This window comes from Columba livia, chromosome 18, assembly GCF_036013475.1.
Source record: "Columba livia isolate bColLiv1 breed racing homer chromosome 18, bColLiv1.pat.W.v2, whole genome shotgun sequence".
NCBI classification, from domain to species: domain Eukaryota; kingdom Metazoa; phylum Chordata; class Aves; order Columbiformes; family Columbidae; genus Columba; species Columba livia.
In genome coordinates, this window is record NC_088619.1 from 9,981,446 (window position 1) to 10,000,000 (window position 18,555).

Consider the following 18,555-nt stretch of genomic DNA (forward strand, 5'->3'; position numbering starts at 1 on the left):
TATTATGACAGCACTTCACTGTGTACTGTACTCCAGTGAAAGAAATACGACTGCTTGGGCAGAGGGTGGTGAACGACTCTCGACTCTGATAAATGGCCTTTGGGGAATACCGAAACATCTGTAGTAAAAGGAGCCGCATAAGAGGCAGTGCATGTCACGTTTGGTGGGTTTTTGGACACTTGTGTGACAAAATGAGGATATCGTTGCCCTCCAGTTCATAAACTTGAAATTAGCTCCTTTCCTCCACCTTTCCTCCACCTTTCCTCCTCCTCTCCTCCTCCTCTCCTCCTCCTCTCCTCCTCCTCTCCTCCTCCTCTCCTCCTCCTCTCCTCCTCCTCTCCTCCTCCTCTCCTCCTCCTCTCCTCCTCCTCTCCTCCTCCTCTCTTCCTCCTCTCCTCCTCCTCTCCTCCTCCTCTCCTCCTCCTCTCCTCCTCCTCTCCTCCTCCTCTCCTCCTCCTCTCCTCCTCCTCTCCTCCTCCTCTCCTCCTCCTCTCCTCCTCCTCTCCTCCTCCTCTCCTCACAAAAGAGCTGCACATACTGCTAGAAACTTTTCCACTTACATTAAAAACTTCTTCTATAGGAGAAATTTTACAGGAATCGTTTCTGTCACAGCTGCTGCTATGGCCACAATATTTTAGGGTTCAAACATGCGCTCTCAGTAGCCTCAAGAGCTGCCACCAAAATGACCCATGCACTTCATGAAATTGCCCAACGCTTTTCTTAGTTATGAAAGTTTTAAGACACCTTACCCACTTCCTTCTTCTCACATTTCACCCCCACCTCTTGCAACGTCCAAAATCCCCACAAAACCACCTGGAATTTGGCCAACCCATTCAAGTGTCCCCCCAGCAACACTGAGTCCTGCCGGAGGCTGCGCAACCGTTCCAAATTAAACCATGGTACTCAACTGGGCTCACAGAGCTAAAAATTAAATCTTGATTATCTTATCTATTTTTAGAAGCTGGAGAAGAATCAAAACGTGATTTTTTTTACATGCTGCAGTGGATGCTGTATTTGTCTGGGTGGAGACAGGGTTTGCCAGCGCGGTCACACATCTGGGCTGCGATAAGCAATTTGTAACTGAATAGGAAGAAAAAGTAGGCCAGCCTACAAGAGAGTATCGAGGAATTACTCCTGAGGGATTTGTGCTACACCGCCTCCAGCAGCTGAAATAACAGCATGAAATTGCGATTAAAAATTAAAAAGAGAGATGGGCTATTTGACCTTCTTTTAATCAGGGACACAGAGGCCCTGTCTAAAATAAGAATGCGGAGAAATGCAGCTTCTGTTGAGCGACTGCCTGCCAAGAAGAGGCTGCTGGAGTTCATCCTAAGTTGGGTGGCAGAGGCAGATCATTCCTTTCCATGGGATGCAGTCCTGGAGAGCCTGGACCGGTTTGGGAGCTGTGTGGACACTGGTGGGGCAGTGCCACCTGGTACATGGCAGTGCCACTCGGTCCCAGGACGGCCACCTGCGGGCAGCACTTATATGTAGAGTGAAATAGTCCGTACTCCAAGAGCTACGGTCTGAACAGATGGGAAATAGGAAAGAAACTGTCAACTGTTACATTTTCTAAGTTTCCAGAAGTCCAGGCAAGATTAATCAGGCCCCTGAGAGACCTTGTTAATTAGGAGTTTTGCTATTTGGCTCACCTTTTTGTCCAAACTGTTATAGTAATTACCCAGCTGACTGTAGTATCAGCTGGGGAACAGACTATGAGACAGAGAAGCCTGTTTAGGTGGATGTGTACACTGGACCCCAGGCTTGTTTTGGTCCTCAGCGTTATGATAAGCTATTTGCAAGAATAATAACATAGCCATGGCAATATTGATACAGAGTTGACACAAATGCTGATGAGTGTTTTGGGCTGACAGTGTGAACCTGGCAGCCTAGTCACAATCCACCATGGCAGGGAGGTGTTTGGAAAGGGCATGTGTGAAGTAGACACAATAAGGTAAAAAGAGCTATTCAAACAGGGGATTCCTTGGAGCTTTTCCCAGTCTGTGTAAATAGAACTGTGATAACAAACAATTTGGCTTTGCAAGAGTCTTTGGTTTGTTCTTGGTCATGGAGCCCAAGAACCTGCAAGGAGACATCCCCAGGGTGAATCCTGGGCATTTCTTGCCTTTCTGCATGAGTCTCTGGTCACTCGACGTGTTGTTTGGAGCAAAGGGTTTCTCAGGATGTGTTTATACAGCACCATGTAGAGCAAAAGCAGGGTAATGACTGGAAGAGAGAAAGTTTGCAGGCTCTGCGTCCTTTGATAGATACATCCCAAATACATAAATATGGTGTAAATATATTGTAGAGCTTTATCCAGCCATTTTTATAGAATAGTGCAATACTTAGGTAAACTTTCTCACCCACAGCAGAAGTTAATTCATAACAACTCATTTAAAATGGGGGGAATTTTTCGACTTATACATACTGAATATGTTACTACCTTCTTCCAGGAGCAGAGAGGGCATGTTTAGCTTGTTTGGTTATGGATAGAGCAATAGACAGAACCTGAATTATTTTTATATATTCTCCACAAGAAGTTTCCTGTATTGGTAGCTGTTCTGCATTTATTAATGGCATGGGTACGTTGAAAAAATCCCTGCTGCTTGTTGCTCCAATGAGTTTTTCATTACTGTGTCCTTGAAGGCTAATGTCATTCAGGAAGATTTGTTGGGGTAACTAGGGCATGTGTCTTCCATCAGGAGATGGACCATATGGTTACAATGCCCTAAGGCACACTCATGGAAAAGTCTGGCGCATGGAAGTTGGGAACCTGTCCAGAATGGGGAGGGGTGTTTAGGAACCACTAAGAACTGTTGATCAGATTCTTAGATGGTGAAAATCAAACTAGGAGCATGAAACACGTAAACCTATGTTCCTTCTGTGTTTTTGTTTTCCTGACTTAGAGCCAGGGCATTACTTGCTGTACTGCTGAGTGATGTGTTTTTCCTCTAGGTTGTATGTAGTCTCATTAGATCAAAAACCTATACAGAAAGAGGCGGTCTCTCTTGATTGTAGTTCAGTAGTGCCTGTCATGTGGAGCTCTTCTTTTACCTCTTCCCTGAGAGGACAGAGCCACTTCATTTTAGAAGGAAGAGATAGGAAAGGGAAGAAACCAGCACTATTAGGAGTGCATCAATATTTACTGTACCAGATGTTCACATTTAGTTTGACTTCTAGATACTTGCATTCTGTATAGACTCGCCTTTACATGCAATGTCTTCTTTCTTATGAGGATTCTCCTGGGTCGGCTCCCAGGATCTCAGACTGTGTTAGGACATCCTCCCTCATCTGCTCGCGGTTCATCTCTTGGCACAGCCCCCGGGGACCAGCTCGGGCAAGTCCACTCAGAGAGGCCCAACATCCTCTACCCAGTTCCCGCCTTCCTGTAGGCTGGGGCTGCCTTCGCACTCCTGCCGCTTCCACAAGAGCCTGTGGGTAACAAGAACCACATGGACCACACACGTTTCTATTTCCTGAGGTAATTCACCATCTGTAACTACTTCTTATATGATGTGGGGTCCCAAAGCTTCCCCCCTGCTGACAACTCCTCGCTGTCTCACAGCACCTCTTTTCTCACGGCATCTAAACACTTCCATATTGAACATGATTAATGAGAAGGGAGAGGTAGGTGTCAAGGGCAGGGATCAGCGTTTAAGAGTAGTTCAGTATTTTAGTTTGACATGATTATGGAAATAGAATTTGAAAGGTAACTGGAGGTAGTTTACTCCCTGCTGAAATAGTAGAGAAAGCCACATTGCATTTAGCAGAAGGAGGGCCCTTCCATGACCTGTTCTTTACAGGACATGGGGCACTACAGGCCCCTGTCTGAGCTCACCCTGCTGTCATGGGCTGTCTTCATTTTGCATGGATGTTTCCTGTGCTGCTCGTCTCAGTGCAGCTGCTGGGGGGAATCTTCTTTGCTGTCTTCATTTCCTTTTAATATTATACATTCAGAAGTGTCTGTGCAGCACCAGAGCCATCGACAATACAGCTGATTTCTTCACTATTTAATTAGGCTGAAAGACAGGGGATGAGCGATTGGAGATTTTACACTTGGGAAAGAAATTGATTTATGGAACAATCAGTCTGTTGGCTCTGGCAGGATTTTCTTTAAAAAAAAATGCAAAAAGGGTATTGTCACTTTTGGGTTGATCTAAATCAAGGAGCTTGTGCAAAATTCTTCTTCTCAGCCTGTGATTGTGGAGATCTAACAATGGGGCAGCAATGGATCCTCTGTTAAATTCTGAGCAGTACCTCGGGGAGCGAGGAAGGGAGCCCAGGTCTCAATGAGCCCAGAGTTTGCAACGCCTCGTTGAAAGACCTTGTTTGGGCCATACCTTTTAAATCACAGAAGACTGACTGTTGTTGCTATAGCAAGGAATTTATCTTCTTTTGCCAATGTAGAATTTCATGTGAGTTAAACATAAGCTCATCTGAAATGCAACTATGGGATGTACATACATGCTGCACTCCATCATTCTTTGTATAAGTGTGAACGTTGCCTAAAAGCTGTAGAAAATCAATGTGATGGTGTCTCAGAAGGGTCTCGATGGTGCTAGTATTCTCACAGCTTTGCCCACACTCATGAGTTGTATTGGACAGCTGTATTGCTCCTAAAGCTGAGAGTTTTCCCCACGGCCTTCTGAAAAAACATTATGTGAATTGAAGAAGGTATCTTGCCTCCTACAACAGATTTGCACCTGCTGTTCCCTGCTCCATGTCTAGGGCCCAGCGTCACCCAGGCTGGCGTCATCGCACCCGGCTTTTGCCAGGCTGCCAACAGCCCATATGCAAGCGCTGGCCTCTGCCATCAGAGGCAAAATGTCTTGCAGATCTTCCTCACAGTTAAGCTGAACCAAAGGTGATGTTTTTCCTGCTATGTCGGCATTTGTTGAGGAGACTTCTCTGTGGTTATATTTATACTCTTACCCATGGAGAGACTGTAGCAGAAACAAAAGGCTGTTCCCTGTGACTCTGAGGCTGTTGCATCACTTTTTGCTCCACAGTTCCTGTGGGGAATGAGTTGCCTTCTCTTCCAGTTTCTGTAGCTAGAAAGGGACATGTTTCTGTGACCAGGATGGAGAGACTGCTACAAATACTTGTATAATAAACATTTGTCAGATACGAAAAATGAATTCTAGCTTCCCTGCCAACAAAAGGTATACTTGGAGGGACTCTAATGCTAAACACAGGACCAGGAGAGAAAACAGCTGAATTCCTTTTCCTATTGCTACAAACATCCTGTGACTTTTGGGCAGAGCAGCTGAACTGTGCCTTCCATCATACCATGTTGTCCTCCCTATCAGTAAAATAAGGATAAAACTATTTGTTCTGGCTATTTGGATGGTAAGCTGGCTGGCAGAACGTGTTCCCCTGAGTGCATGTGCCAGCTGTGCTGAGCAGAACAGCCCCCTCCTCTTATCTGTGACCAGCTCCAGGAGCTGTGTGTTAACACATTGTGCCCCACAGCCTGAGAACGGCAGCCACTTCCCTCAGCAAACAGCTCCAAAAGGGCTTGACAGTTAAATAATTGCCTCTGCTGCCTGGCTTTTGAGAAATGAAGTGAAACTTAAATGGGAGTTCTGCAAAGTGTGATAGCCCTTCCACTCTGCTGGCATCATTCATAGTGGGCGTTCAAGCTTCCAGCCTAATGGGGGTTTGTGAGAAGGCATCAACACAGAAGTGTCAACAGCACCACAGGTCAGACAAGGACATATTATTATGCACCTTTGAAAACACAGCTAGACTTCACATCTCAGCCCAGCATGCAGCAATCATTAGTCACCCCGCATAATCCTCTTGACCTATTTTTTTTTCCTTTCACAGTGGTCACATTTGAAAATACTGTCTGGAGCCAGTTGGGCTCACACAAAGTTATTAATTGGGAGCTGTCTAGCTGAGGGGTAACACAGAGGCAAAGTTCAATGCCTGGGTTGCAATGCTGAGTGTTCCCCAGGGAGGTGATGGTCAGGAGGCCCCGGAGGCCTTGTGTCACCACTGTGCACAGGCACTTAGTTCCTGTGGTTTCCAAAGGGGCTGGGCACCTGGTGGCTTTGGTTTGTCTGGAATTAAGGATCTGACAGGATCTGGCCAGGCAGAAGGGTTTGAATGTGAGAAGTGCTAATGGTGCGTGCATACAGCAGGAGGGAAACTTAGTTGGAACAGTGGATGAGGCAGGAGAGGCTGCCTCCACGTCACCACGTGTCCCAGGGAGCTGGGAGAGCCTGCCCTTTGTTTTCAAAGGGGTTCCACCTTGGTTGCTTCCCTGTAAACCTGGTGCAAAAGATGTGCGAAGCAGCACAGTTCACAGGCTCTGTGCACTGACTGTCACTCACTGTCATCTTGCAATCACTGCTCTCAGTTATCCTGGAGGTGACCCTACACAGGTGGTGGGATGTGGAAATGATCTGCAAACTTGGTACAGAGGCTTATTTCTTCTGAGAGGTTTATTCTGCATACCGTACATCTGTTAAATTCCTGGAGATGGTGGGCACAGATATGTAGATGAAGGAATTAGCATAAAAACTATCTACAATACTTATTCTATTATACTATAAAAGTGCTTCATAGGCTCTAATGAATTCACCTCACAGCTCCTCTGGGAGCTGGGAAATTGTTATTCAACCCAAGTTTGAAGAAGATAACTCGAGCTGTTCAGTGATAAGGCCCAGGTAGGTGGCAGAGTCCGACTGGTTTCCAGAAGAGCCCGGTGACTGCATCCCACTGTGGGCACGGGACATGTCCGCCGAGTGGGAACCTGCACCTATGTCTCAGCTGGTGCTCTGTGTGCTGGCGCAGCTTTTATTTCTGAGCATATATTAATACAACATTCAGCAGTACTTTTGTGCGCGTAGGTAGAATTCGATACCAAATTCCACAGACTAATACTTTCCCAGAATGCTTTTCCTGGTTCATCTGGCTGCAGAGCCCACTCAAATGAAAGGCGGAGAGCAAAGCAGGGCTGCCCTGCCGTGGCGGGGGAAGAGATCAAAGCTCTGGCTGTGATGGTGCTGAAGGCATATGCCTTTCTTGCTGACCTGTGCTAGTTGATGAAGGTGCTAGCCTAGCAAGATTAGTACGTGTCAAATCTATTTTATAAAAACAGTCAAGGGCAGCTTTATAAGTTTGCTGCACCCTTGTAAAACAGGCGTGTTCTAATTGGGTCAGGCTGTATTCTGCTAGGAGGAGGTAGTGTTGGAAATCTTGCCTCTCCCTATCGTGTCAGCCTTCCTGCCCTTCTCCTGGTGTCTCAAGGGCCAGAGGTACGTGTGCTGTTACCCTCCAGTCGCTGCAGACATCTGTAATGATTTGCAAGGCTTGATTTGGAGCTGATGGTCTTGAAGTGTGGTGCCTATGCTGCCATACATGGGTGACCAGAAATCGCTTCTCTCCCACTGTCAGGTTGCGTGCTTGTGGTCAGGAGTGGTGTGCTCAGTGTATTTGAGGGATGATGCAGGTAGGATCTCATTATACTTGGTTCTTGCTCTTTGTGAAGATGTTTCTGTGTCTGTTTTTGACCTGCTGTGAGAGGACTGGGCTGTGTCAGTCTGTTCTGCATATTTCTAGCTTCATTAGATCCCTGGGCACTGAGCACTACTGTCTGTGCTCTGTTGCTGTTCATTTCTGTAGGGATTTAGGGCAGAAATGTTTTATGCTGCCGTCATCATCTTGTAAGGAGCAAAGAAGAAATGCAGTGTACTCCCTAGATGCTAGGATAATCGTAGCTTGACAGCATACTAATTAATCATCTTGTAATCAGGTAATTATTTCCCATGTAGCTGTCTAATTACCATTTAGTAGCCCAGATTTTAGCCTGCAAATAGCTAATAGTTTCAAGTGAGGGTTTCGAGCAGAGGATTGCATTGGGCCATGACTCCTGGTGGAACTCCTCTGTCTTCCTTGAATTACTCCTGGGATTAATTTGGTCCGCCAGTTCTTTTAGTCTACTGAACTACACAGCAGCCCTAATTATTGCCATATTGGCAACAAGAAAGGAGTACGACCAGTTCCATCGCTCATTTAATAGACTTAGCTTCTCTACTATAGCTGTTAATGTGCTCAGAAGTACATCCATATGTTGGATCTCTATGAGCTCTTACTAACCTAGCGGATTATAAACTAGCGAGCTTGAGCCATACTTTTGGAATTAATATATTTTACAAGAGGCTCTTAAAAAGCAAGGTTATATATTAGAGCATGAAACCTCTCCATGGCAGAGGAGAGATTTACAAGCCAAGGAAGACCACAAAGATAAAAATTACAAACTACTTTCAAAGCTTCCTTAATATTCGTACCTTGAGTGTGTTTCCACCTCTACTTCCAGCTGGTCTGCTTATGCTTTAGGTCAGTCTCCCAATATTTGTGATGTGTGTGTACATGAGTCCCACTTCCATCCATCAAAAACTGAGACTCATTCAAAAATTTTAATCACATTTAGAAGACAGGCGAGAACCTCAACAATATGAAGCTCATATTCCATAAAAATAGGCTTTTGTATGGGGAATAGTTAAAAGTAAGACAGGCCTTCATTCATGTGACTTTACCAGTGCAAAAGTGATTTAATCCATTGACGCTGTTCCCGTAGATGAAAGAAATCAATGTAGGCTGATGCAGCCACTTTCCTGCTTGTGGAGCTGCCTCCTGGGCTGGTAACATTCTTTAGGTACATGTATTCTGGATCTGTATCAAAGCTGTAAAACTAATCCTTAAGATATCAGAGTCCAGCTCAAATGGCATACGTACACCTACCACGATGTGGCCGTGGACACACCGATGAGTTAATATCTCCCATTTTTTTAAAGCTGTGTGACCCTAACAAGAGATAACTTCATGTCTTGGTCTCAGATTTACCCCAGACAAATTGCGGCAATTTTCTCATGCTTTTTAGTGCTCAGTTGTACCCAGCTGCCTCTGTCTGTATTTGCTGCATGTTTACACCTCCAGCTTTGCATCTCTATTCATGTGTCCAGACCACCAGACCTTTGCCCAGGATGGCCTTGCAAACACCCTGAGGAACTGCAGTGTGTTTGATTTTCCTTGGCTTGTTTTCTTTCCATTATCTACCTTCATGGTGATAAAGACTGCTGTTGTTGACCTCAGAAATCCTCAGACGGGCTTTGCTGTGTGAGGGACACAAAAGCAGGGACAATGTGCAAGCTCTGCTCTCAATAGCTGGCCCCATGGAGCTTCTCCCTGGGGAAACCAAGGGGAGGGAAATGGAGACCACATAAATAGCGGGGACTCTCCAAAAACATGTGCTGAAAGAAAAGCAGCTAAAAATAGTCTCTAAGGCTAAATATGAATCATCTGGAGAGTCGCTAGTAAAAGTTTCTGCAAGAAAATCCTGAAAGGAGGAAACTGTGTTTTCAGAAGCAATCATGCAAGCTGGAAGCAAATAAAGTATTCCCATGAAAAACTGGCTCCTCCGCCATGTGCTGTGGGCAGACTTCGGATCTTTGTTCGGGTCTGCCCTCTCCAGTTATGCTGGGGCTCAGTCTCGTTCTTACTGATGCAGTTTTTTGTTAAGTCTCTCTCAGGATGGTATTTTTTCCAGATCTTGATCTTGTTTCAAGAACTGGAGCTCCAGCAAGCGGAATCAGGCTTTGCGAGTCCACATCATTTCTCTCTTCCTCCATGGTTAGGCAGTTCCAAGGAATACGGCGAGATGGTAAAACTCTTTAAAATAAAACAGTTTTTTTCCTTTGCGCCCCTTCTCCCAGTGCGAACGCTTATCCCCTCCTGTCTTCCCTCTGCCATTCATTCTTCTTTTACCAGCTATAATCTGCTGCTGTGGGTTACCAGAGCTGTTTCCAATGTAACATGTTTAATCCCAAATTGAAAAGTCTTTGTGAGCTGAGGCCTTGGTGTCATGCGGTGAATATCTTAAATGCAGAAATGGATCAAGGTGGCTTCTTAGCTACCAGTAGTTAACACAATCTATTGTGGTTTATTTAATTGCCATTTATACATGTCTTTGTATCTGCTACTAGGAAGAAGTGCAATCTAGAAATACGATCGCTTATAAATAGCTGTAGTTTTGCTGTGGCACCAGGAGAAACTTCAGCTATAGTGCAGCTTTAGTGCGTTCTGACAGGCATTGAGGAGGCAGATTGAAGCCTTTCTGACATACAATGCTGGGCTACAAAAGCAGCATTACGGCGAGCGGCCCTTGCTAGGCGGGAGTAGCTGATCGCAGATGCATCCCGTAGTGGGGCAGCGGCGGTTCCAGAGCAGCACACGTCATGCACAGACCGCGAGAAGGACCAGGAGCGGGTACCGACCCGGCGTGTGGCTGTGGGGGACGCCGGGACCTCCAGACGCTGCTGCCCCCCATCCCTGGGCTGTGCCGCCAGCTTGGCGCTGTTTTTCTCTGGGTATCTTGTAACTTCTCTTTCTCATGCTGGCCTTTCTAGCTGAGACTGGACAGAGTGCCGAGTCCAGTGGTAAAGCTGTTTTCTGTTGAGCTTGAAATGTCCAATTCTGACAATTTTTTGGCTGAATAGAAAGGAAATTAAGTCTAAATTTCAGAGCATCTCATTTTTATATCTTTCAGAGTGGGGAGTTTCATTTTGACTGGATTTTTAACAGATTTGTTTAATTGCATAAACATTTAAGAAACTGATTGACCCCAGTTTAAAAAAAAATCTTTCAGTGAGAGTTTTCACATTTTCTTTTTATTCTTTTCAAGAGTATCTGAATATCATAGAATCATTTCTGTTGGACAAGAGCCTCAGGATCATCGAGTCCAACCGTAACCTGGCCAACTCTAGCACTAAACCGTGTCCTAAGAACCTCTTTTACATAGTTCCTACTTTGAGCCTGAGGCTGCTCAGAGACAGGGCAGCTATCCAGTAAAGCAATCTAGGAATAGAACAGGAACCATATTTCATCAGAAATTGTTCTTTTCCATTCAGAAGAAGAATGGCTAATGCGTGGTGCTTTTCTGCTAGCTGTTAACAATGCATTTAGCTTTTCCTGATGTGTTTAGAAAAATGCGACAAGAGCCCCACAACATCTTCTAACAAAGAAACGTATCACTCGGTGTTTTTACAGCAAACTGAGGCTTTTCTGGGTTACACATGTCAAAGCTAAGTAGTGGGTGTAACTTCCATTACCCGCTAGAGAGGAAACAGAAGGAAACAGTCTGATAAAATCGTAGTGTTTTATTAGGCAAATTTTCCCATGTAAGGGTAAAAAATTGCTGCCCGCTGAATTTCTTCCAGACTTCAGGCCTGCTGTTTAAAAAGCTCGAAGTGTGAACAGATAAGGAGTTAATTTACCTTCTCAGATTTAGACCTTCTGAAACATTCATGAAGATGGTGAGTGGGAGAGCTACATTTTTAATCGTGCTTGGCTTATTTAATTGTAATCTTCGCTGTGGAGTGTGGAGCCCTTTCCCCCCAGTTCGCACATCCGAGCTCTGGGGAGAACTGGCCTCATCCTCGGCTGCTCCAGCGTGATGTGCCCTCAGCAGCTGCGTGCAAAGAACTGAACTGTCTCAGGTGTCTCGCTCCCTGGGGTGTCCGTAACTAGTGTTATTAGCAGATGATCATCTTATTTGCACAACTATTACTGCTTAATCTCTTTTGGGCTGAATGATGAAACTGGTTGAAGGTTGCACACCCCAGAGCTCAATGCAAATGCATTGCCAGGAGCAGGCAGAGAAGCAGTTTATTTTTTTCCTTCCAAAATGTATCTCTGGGAGTATAAATAAGTGTGAAAACCCATATGCAAAACCAGAGTTATCTTCCCTTGATACTTCTTTGCCATTATTGCATTTTGCTTCCAACCCTCCTTTACAACACTTACTTGAAATCAGGAACTGAGGCCCTACTGGGAAGATATATTTAACTGGTTTACTTTAGCTATTTCTTGCTCAGTGCAGCTTCATACATCTTGTAGTTTGGGCTGTGAGATCTTTGGGATAGACCTTGTGAATTTGTACCATCATTTGGCATCACGAGACCTGACTCTAGGATCTGCTGCCGTAATGCAAAAGTTGATTCGCATGTGTTAATGCAGCAGCTGATTTTATGAATCCCGTGTGTTTTCAGAGGTCAAGAGTCTTGCAACTGCAGGTCATAAAATTTTGGCATAGCAGATTCTTTTAGTTGTTCAGGAGTGGCTGATTCCACTGCGGACTTCAGCATCAAACCTGAACGCAGACTTCTATCCTGCTGTTGTTTCTGTGATCTCTGAGCAGCTCAAAGCAGGGTGGTGAGACAGAATATTTGTTTCAAAACTAAGACTAGCATAGAGAGCTTGTTGCAATTCCAGATAGGAAATGTTTCGCTAATAAGCAATATTTCAAACTGCTGAAACACTGCATAGAAGTTTAGCTTTATCTGAATGAAAGAAAATGTTGCTGTTCCCAGCTCTGTGGTGGTCGTGGCAGTGCTGGAAGCTCCTGTTGCAAGGAGCATTTGATTAGGAATGCCTTAGCCAGGGCGAGATCTGGAGGCTTGGGAGGCTGCCCCGGGTGTCTTGGCAACGGTACGCAGTTGAGAGCCCCATCGGCACAGACACAGAGCGTGTCCCGGCTCTGGCTTCACATCCCACTTGTGCAAAGGCGAGAAAGAAAACTTCGCTGCTAGAAGATGGGCTCGGAGACCCTGCAGTTCCTCACGGAGACTTCCACAGCCGTTCTCGGTAAGTATAACTTTAAATTAAGGAATGATCAATTGCCTTCCTCCAGCAGTCATCTTTTGTTAAGTGTGTTGTAGATCAGGGATGTAAATCAGGCTAAAAGCTACAGTTGAAATATACAGAAGTCTGCTTTTAATTAGTGTGAAACTGCTCTAGCTAGCCATGAACCAAATGGTACAGGATTGAAGGAGATGGGTCTTAAGAAACCTTACAGATCGGGAAAGCAGAGCCTGACTCTTTCCCTTTTGTCAGCTTTTTCTTTTCAGCAATGAGCCAGTTGCATTGTGTATGTGGTGCTACCTCCAGCAAAGCCGAGTGTGTGAGAGGGAGCGGGACAGCCCCGAGCCCCACGTGCCTCCTGTGGGCTCTGCAGCGGGGCAGGCAGCGAGACGGTGCCGCTCCTCCTGCACCGAGGACAGAAATCGTGATAAAGCAGTATTGTTTTGAAGATGAGAACTTCAGCTAGGCTAGACTGCGTTTCCCAAGATGTCTGTTTTCATATGCAGAGCTAGAATATGCAGTGAGCGCTTGTTGCGCTGAACTTTTCCACTTTCTGAAGTGTTCGTGTTTGCTTTCAGTGGAGTAAAAAGGGATTGTGGAAATACAGGCCCTGCAGAGGTATCACAAACCAAGGAGAGGGCACAGCTGTGGTTGCATGACTGGATTAGGGTCGGAGTGTCAGAATTCATCTCTAGCCCATGTCACAGCTTTCCAGTACAACCTCAGGGAAAGAGCTATCTCCCTGTGCTCAGCAGCTGCTGCTGGTAAAGAGGGGCCCCCCAACAACCTTCTCTCCCTGGCATGTGTCATGCCTGTGTGTGTTGGACGTGGGCTGGGTGGGCATGATGGGCTGGTTCGGTGCTCATAGCAACCTGTTCCTGTGCCTTTGATGCAAACAGTAAGCTCTGCAGGTGTGTGCGCACTGCAGGTATGTCAGCTCTGCAGGTATGTCAGCACTGCAGATGTGTGCACTGCAGATGTGCGCACTGCAGGTATGTCAGCACTGCAGATGTGCGCACTGCAGGTATGTCAGCACTGCAGGTATGTCAGCACTGCAGATGTGTGCACTGCAGATGTGCGCACTGCAGGTATGTCAGCACTGCAGATGTGTGCGCACTGCAGATGTGCACACTGCAGGTATGTCAGCACTGCAGGTGTGTGCACTGCAGGTATGTCAGCACTACAGGTGTGTGCGCACTGCAGGTGTGGCTGCACTCCTGGTTTGAACGTCTCAGGGCAAGGACGTGCACAGATGATGATGAAGATGCATATTTGTATCACGTACGTGTTAGTGTAGAGCTGAGGGACTTGAGGGCACAGCTGAGGGCTGGGCTGGCTGTGGTCCTCTAAGTACAGGCCAGGGCAGCGCTGTGGCTCCCTCACCTGCAGTTCTTCCACAGCTCAGTCATCTAAAACTACATCCTGAGGAAAGCAGCTTGCAGCGATGCTGAGAGCCCGTATGGCTTCTGTGCAGGGCAATGACTCATGCAGCTGCCTGCGAGATGAGTGTATTTGCTTGTCATGCAGCGAGGGGCCGGAACCGCTCCGTGCCACCCATGCTGATATGGCAGATCTTCTCAGCAGCTCCTTTTGTGGGTCTGAAGGAGATTAGTCACAGAGTACAGTGAGTGAAGAATTCAGACCCGCTCCTCAGGGAATAGTGAACGAGGCAGTGGGAGGAATAGAAGTCAGGACTCAATTTATCTATGCTCTTTGATCGGACAATCATACAAATGCTTTTTGTGGGGAGGACTGTGAGTTTAAAGAAACTCAGTTCAAAGGCTTCACACGTGTGGTAACAGCCGATGGTCGGGCCAGATCATTGTAGCTTCGGTTCCTTGTTTGAATGAATGTGTAGTTCAAGTAGGGGCTGTCGTACTTGAATGGCGGCCAGATGAGACGGCTGCACTTCATCAGCTCTGCTGCTGCCCGAGCTGCTCCCCGCAGGGTGTCCGCGGGCAGCCAGCTGTGGCTCAGCCATGGCCTCTCTGGCTGAGAAGTGACCAGGAGTTGGCTGGCCCAGCTCTTCTCCACTTCCAGTATCATTTGGGAGATTTCAGACCAGAATCTTGCCATTTAAATCTGCAGTGCTCACTGAAGTCAGCGTGGGGACGGTGCATCCTGACAAAGGGTCTGATGTATCGTTGTTTAAGAAGGAATATAAGACCTTTGGCAAGAGGTGTGTCCATTTGCTCCCTTGTGCAGAGGGTGGTTCAGGTGGCGTTTGGGAAGCTCCTTGTCTGTAGTGTGTTATTGATTGGGTGGTTTGGGCTTTCCAGGGCCTCCTGCCTTGGAGACACAGTGTGTCTGTGCACTCCATGGCAGTATCCACATGGGTATTCCTGATTACTCCCTTGCGGCTGCTTGTGATGGCCTCAAGAATGTAGAACTGCTTGGTTTTGAGTTGCTGGTCCTGTTCCCACAGACACCTTTGGAGAACAGCTACGTGTCACCCCAGTAACCCATGCACATGAACCGTGTTCCTCCTGGTTCAAAGGTGTCAGTTGCCTCTGAACTGCGCTTGTGTCGTGACTGATGGGGAATCATTCTGGGAAAGATGCAGAAGAGATCACAGCCTTATCACATCTTGGCCCAATTCACTGTCATACTTATTTCCTCCAAGGCTGCTTAGGGACTCCTAACCCATTTTTTCCCCTTAGAGAAAAATATATTTTAGTAATAGAAACCAATGTGGATATTACTTGTTCATTCCAGAGCCCCACAAAATGTGATGTTTCCTGTCCATTTCCCTCATTGATCTCAGTGTATAAAACATGCTCCACAAGGAGACTGTCCCCAAGCACAGAGCAAGTCCCCTTTGATCTGCACCTCCCTCGTCCCTCACAGAACGTGCTCATGCGTGTTAAATAAAGCATCAGCCTTGGTCAGCTCTAGCTTGGACTGGTCTGCTGAGTATTTAGGCCCCTCCGTCTCTCCCTGCTTTTTCTTCCTCCTCCTTTCTTTCTGTTCCTTCCTCTATTCTCCAGTAACAGTGCCACCTAATTAGGTCATGGATTGTTTCAAACTCAAAACCTTTCAGGAGGTTTTCCAGTAGCTGATGGTTTTGTTACTCAAAGCCATTTGTTCTGCTTGCCCAGCTTTCCTGCTTTGTGCCTCTCTTAACTACTCCTAACACTGAAATATTTCTTATTCACGTGGCTGTGGCAGTAAAAGACATGTTAGCTCCACAACAAGCTGCTACTGACTCCTCAGGGAGCTCCCAAAGCAACATTTTACTCTGAGATAAATCTGCTTTTCTGCATCCCCTACTGTTTTATTAATAGCGATATTTCCATGAGAAGAAGATTCTCACATGAGGCCTTCTGCAGTTTCAGCTGCTGCTCCTCCCCAGGGCCTGAGCACCATCTCTTGCCTGCACAAGCCGTCGGGAGCCACATCTGGGTGACGACACACACATTGGTGCTTTCAGGGTGAGAGCAGGAAGCAAAGGGGTCAGCAGCACGTGTCGAGACCTGCGAATATGGACTTTAGATCATATGAAACAGACCTAATTTAAGGTCTGGTTGGCTCTGAATTTTACTGTATCTGGACTAAATGTCCCCATTAAGCTTGGTGGAAGGAGGGTATCACAGGTTCCCAACCCCATCTCCCAGCCTTGGGGAGACATTCGGTCTGCTTGGAGCAGCCATCACTCACATGGTTAGCACTGTCCCAGCAACAGCACCTAACAGGGAAACCAATTCAAACCAATAGAGATGTTCATGATGCACAGCGGGGACTCGACATGAGTGAGGATAACAGAATGAGGATTCTGAGGGTAATGCAAAATGTGTCTTTAATGAAAGGAAGGTTTGCTGCTGGTGTCAGTAGATTTTAGAACAGGCTTGGGCAGAAGTGCTGGTGCTCACTGGTTCATTGTGAGCTGCCTGTATCTGGTGGCCAGCTTGCTTTAGCATATCTCGATGTCAAAAAATCATCGCTTTCCCAGGAGCAGCAGATGAAAAATTGGTTTCAGCTGAGGAGCTCCGTGATGTACTTTATTCAGGCCTTGGGGAGACTTTCAGTTTTGATGTTAACTATGATTTAATGATAAAATGCTAATATCACTTGGGAAGGAAAGACAATTGGTCCAGTATGCCACCCTCACAAATAACTGCTGTGCTGTGAGCTCAGGAGCCAGAGCGCTGCTGTCGCTCCAAATCGCTGCCCACGGCTTAGTCATTTGTCTGAGCACCAGTGAACAAAAACACAGATGTAGAAGGAAACACAGCAGAAAATTAATCATGTGAAATACTCTGTCCCCATAGCTGCCCTTTGCTCAGGGAGGAGGGAAGGAGGGAAGGAAGATATTTCCTGGATGAAGATAACTTTAGCCCTGTGCAGCATCCATCCTAGCAAGGTACTTATCAGAGCCCTGGGGGTGGCATTGCAAGAATGGGGAAATGAGCACACAGGTCCTAAATTTGACATGTTTTTCTTGTCTGAGCTTGGAGACGTCACTTGGAAGTAGTTTTGGGGCTGCAGACTACCTGGGCTGTATTCCTGCTGCTTAGCAAAGCCTTTAAGTGTTCTTTGAGCTTTTGTCACACAAATATGGAACAGAAGCAATTAAAGGGTGGGAAGTAGGTGTCTGAACAGCTTTAAAAGCCACAGCCTCTGCATGTCAGATTTCTCTGCAGTGAGATGGCAGTAGCCACTCTTTCTTCTCATGCAAGTTTTATGAAATTACACTTACAGTATCCAAGCCATGTTGCCCTGAAACATCCTCCCTTGTTCTCCTGCCTTTGCCCTGCAGCTCCAGACGGCACCTCCAAAGGGCCAGTTGCTGAGCAAAGCTCCTCCTGGGGCAATTCTGGGAGATCAGTGCAGCTGTTTGTCCACAAAGGAGCAACATTGCAGATGAGCAGCACAGAGCTCCCTGTGCAATAACCCCCGGGTCCCCCAGGTCCTTTCTGGTGCTCTCCATCTTAAAATGAGCGAGCTCCTATTGGAATAAACTTATGATATTTAAAAACTATTGCAACAATCCTGGAAGAAACCACAGGCTGCAGACATGAAATCCTGACTGCTTCCAGTTAAATACAAACAATAGATCCATTTTACGTCAGCTGGCATTTGTCAAACCGTTATCACAGTTTACGTTTGCCACAGTGTTCTTTCGGGAACCATTAAGGCTGCATGTGTAACCCAGTGAAATGGCCACAAGAATCAGATTCACAGTATCTGTGTTGCTTACAGTCGGGGTTCACAGCATGGCAAGGTCGTTTCACCTCCTTGGGCTTGTGGAGGTGTTGGTGGAGCTGCTACAGGTCTCAGGCTGGGGAGTAAAGATGTGACAGAGGCAGCAGGTGACTGGGACCCCCTGCTCGTGCTGATCGGTGCGGCTGAGGCTGGATTGCATACAGCCCCATCTTCCCTCCTCATTGCTGCCCAGCTTTTACTCTGAAAAATAATCAAAATACTTTATTAAAGACGTTTGTGATGTTTCCAGTATCGAGACAGGTCTTCCTACTTAACACAATCATGAGTTAAAAGATTTATTTCAATAGCATAACCTTATTCTGAGTTGATTTACACTGGAGTAATTCCAAGTTAACTAAGACGGTATCATTGAACAATCTGTTATAAGAATATTCTTGAGTGCTGGGGGCAGAATAAGGCAAGGTGGACAGACACACCTTACAGGTGGACAGACAACCTTACAGGTAGTCAGAGCAGCACAAATGCTCACAGACCCTACTCTGCAAAGGGAACATGAGGCTGGAAAGAACTTCAGATTGTGTGTCTGCATTTTTAGACAAACACGAGCCCCACAGCTCATGTTGTGGTTTTGTGTCAAAGCGGGAAGTTTGACAAAAAGCGCTGAGGAAGACCAGGCTAATATCCCGGTACACACTAAAAATACATTGCATTTGTCATTGTGAACATTTGCACTTATTAATAGCC

General features: G+C 46.3%; 1 protein-coding gene across 5 annotated transcripts in view; it reads left to right on the forward strand.

Moving 5' to 3' along the window:
- Positions 1-18,555, forward strand: part of RAB11FIP4 (RAB11 family interacting protein 4) — a 91,848-nt gene that overhangs the window by 39,070 nt on the left and 34,223 nt on the right. The window contains exon 1 of one of the 5 annotated variants that reach the window (XM_013367228.3): positions 10,179-12,651. The exons of 3 other annotated variants lie outside the window; for them this stretch is intronic. The gene's annotated coding sequence lies outside the window, so the exon portion shown is untranslated. Of the gene's footprint in view, positions 1-10,178; positions 12,652-18,555 lie in introns of those variants that run through there. One more of the 5 variants, XM_065034917.1, reaches the window with a different exon arrangement.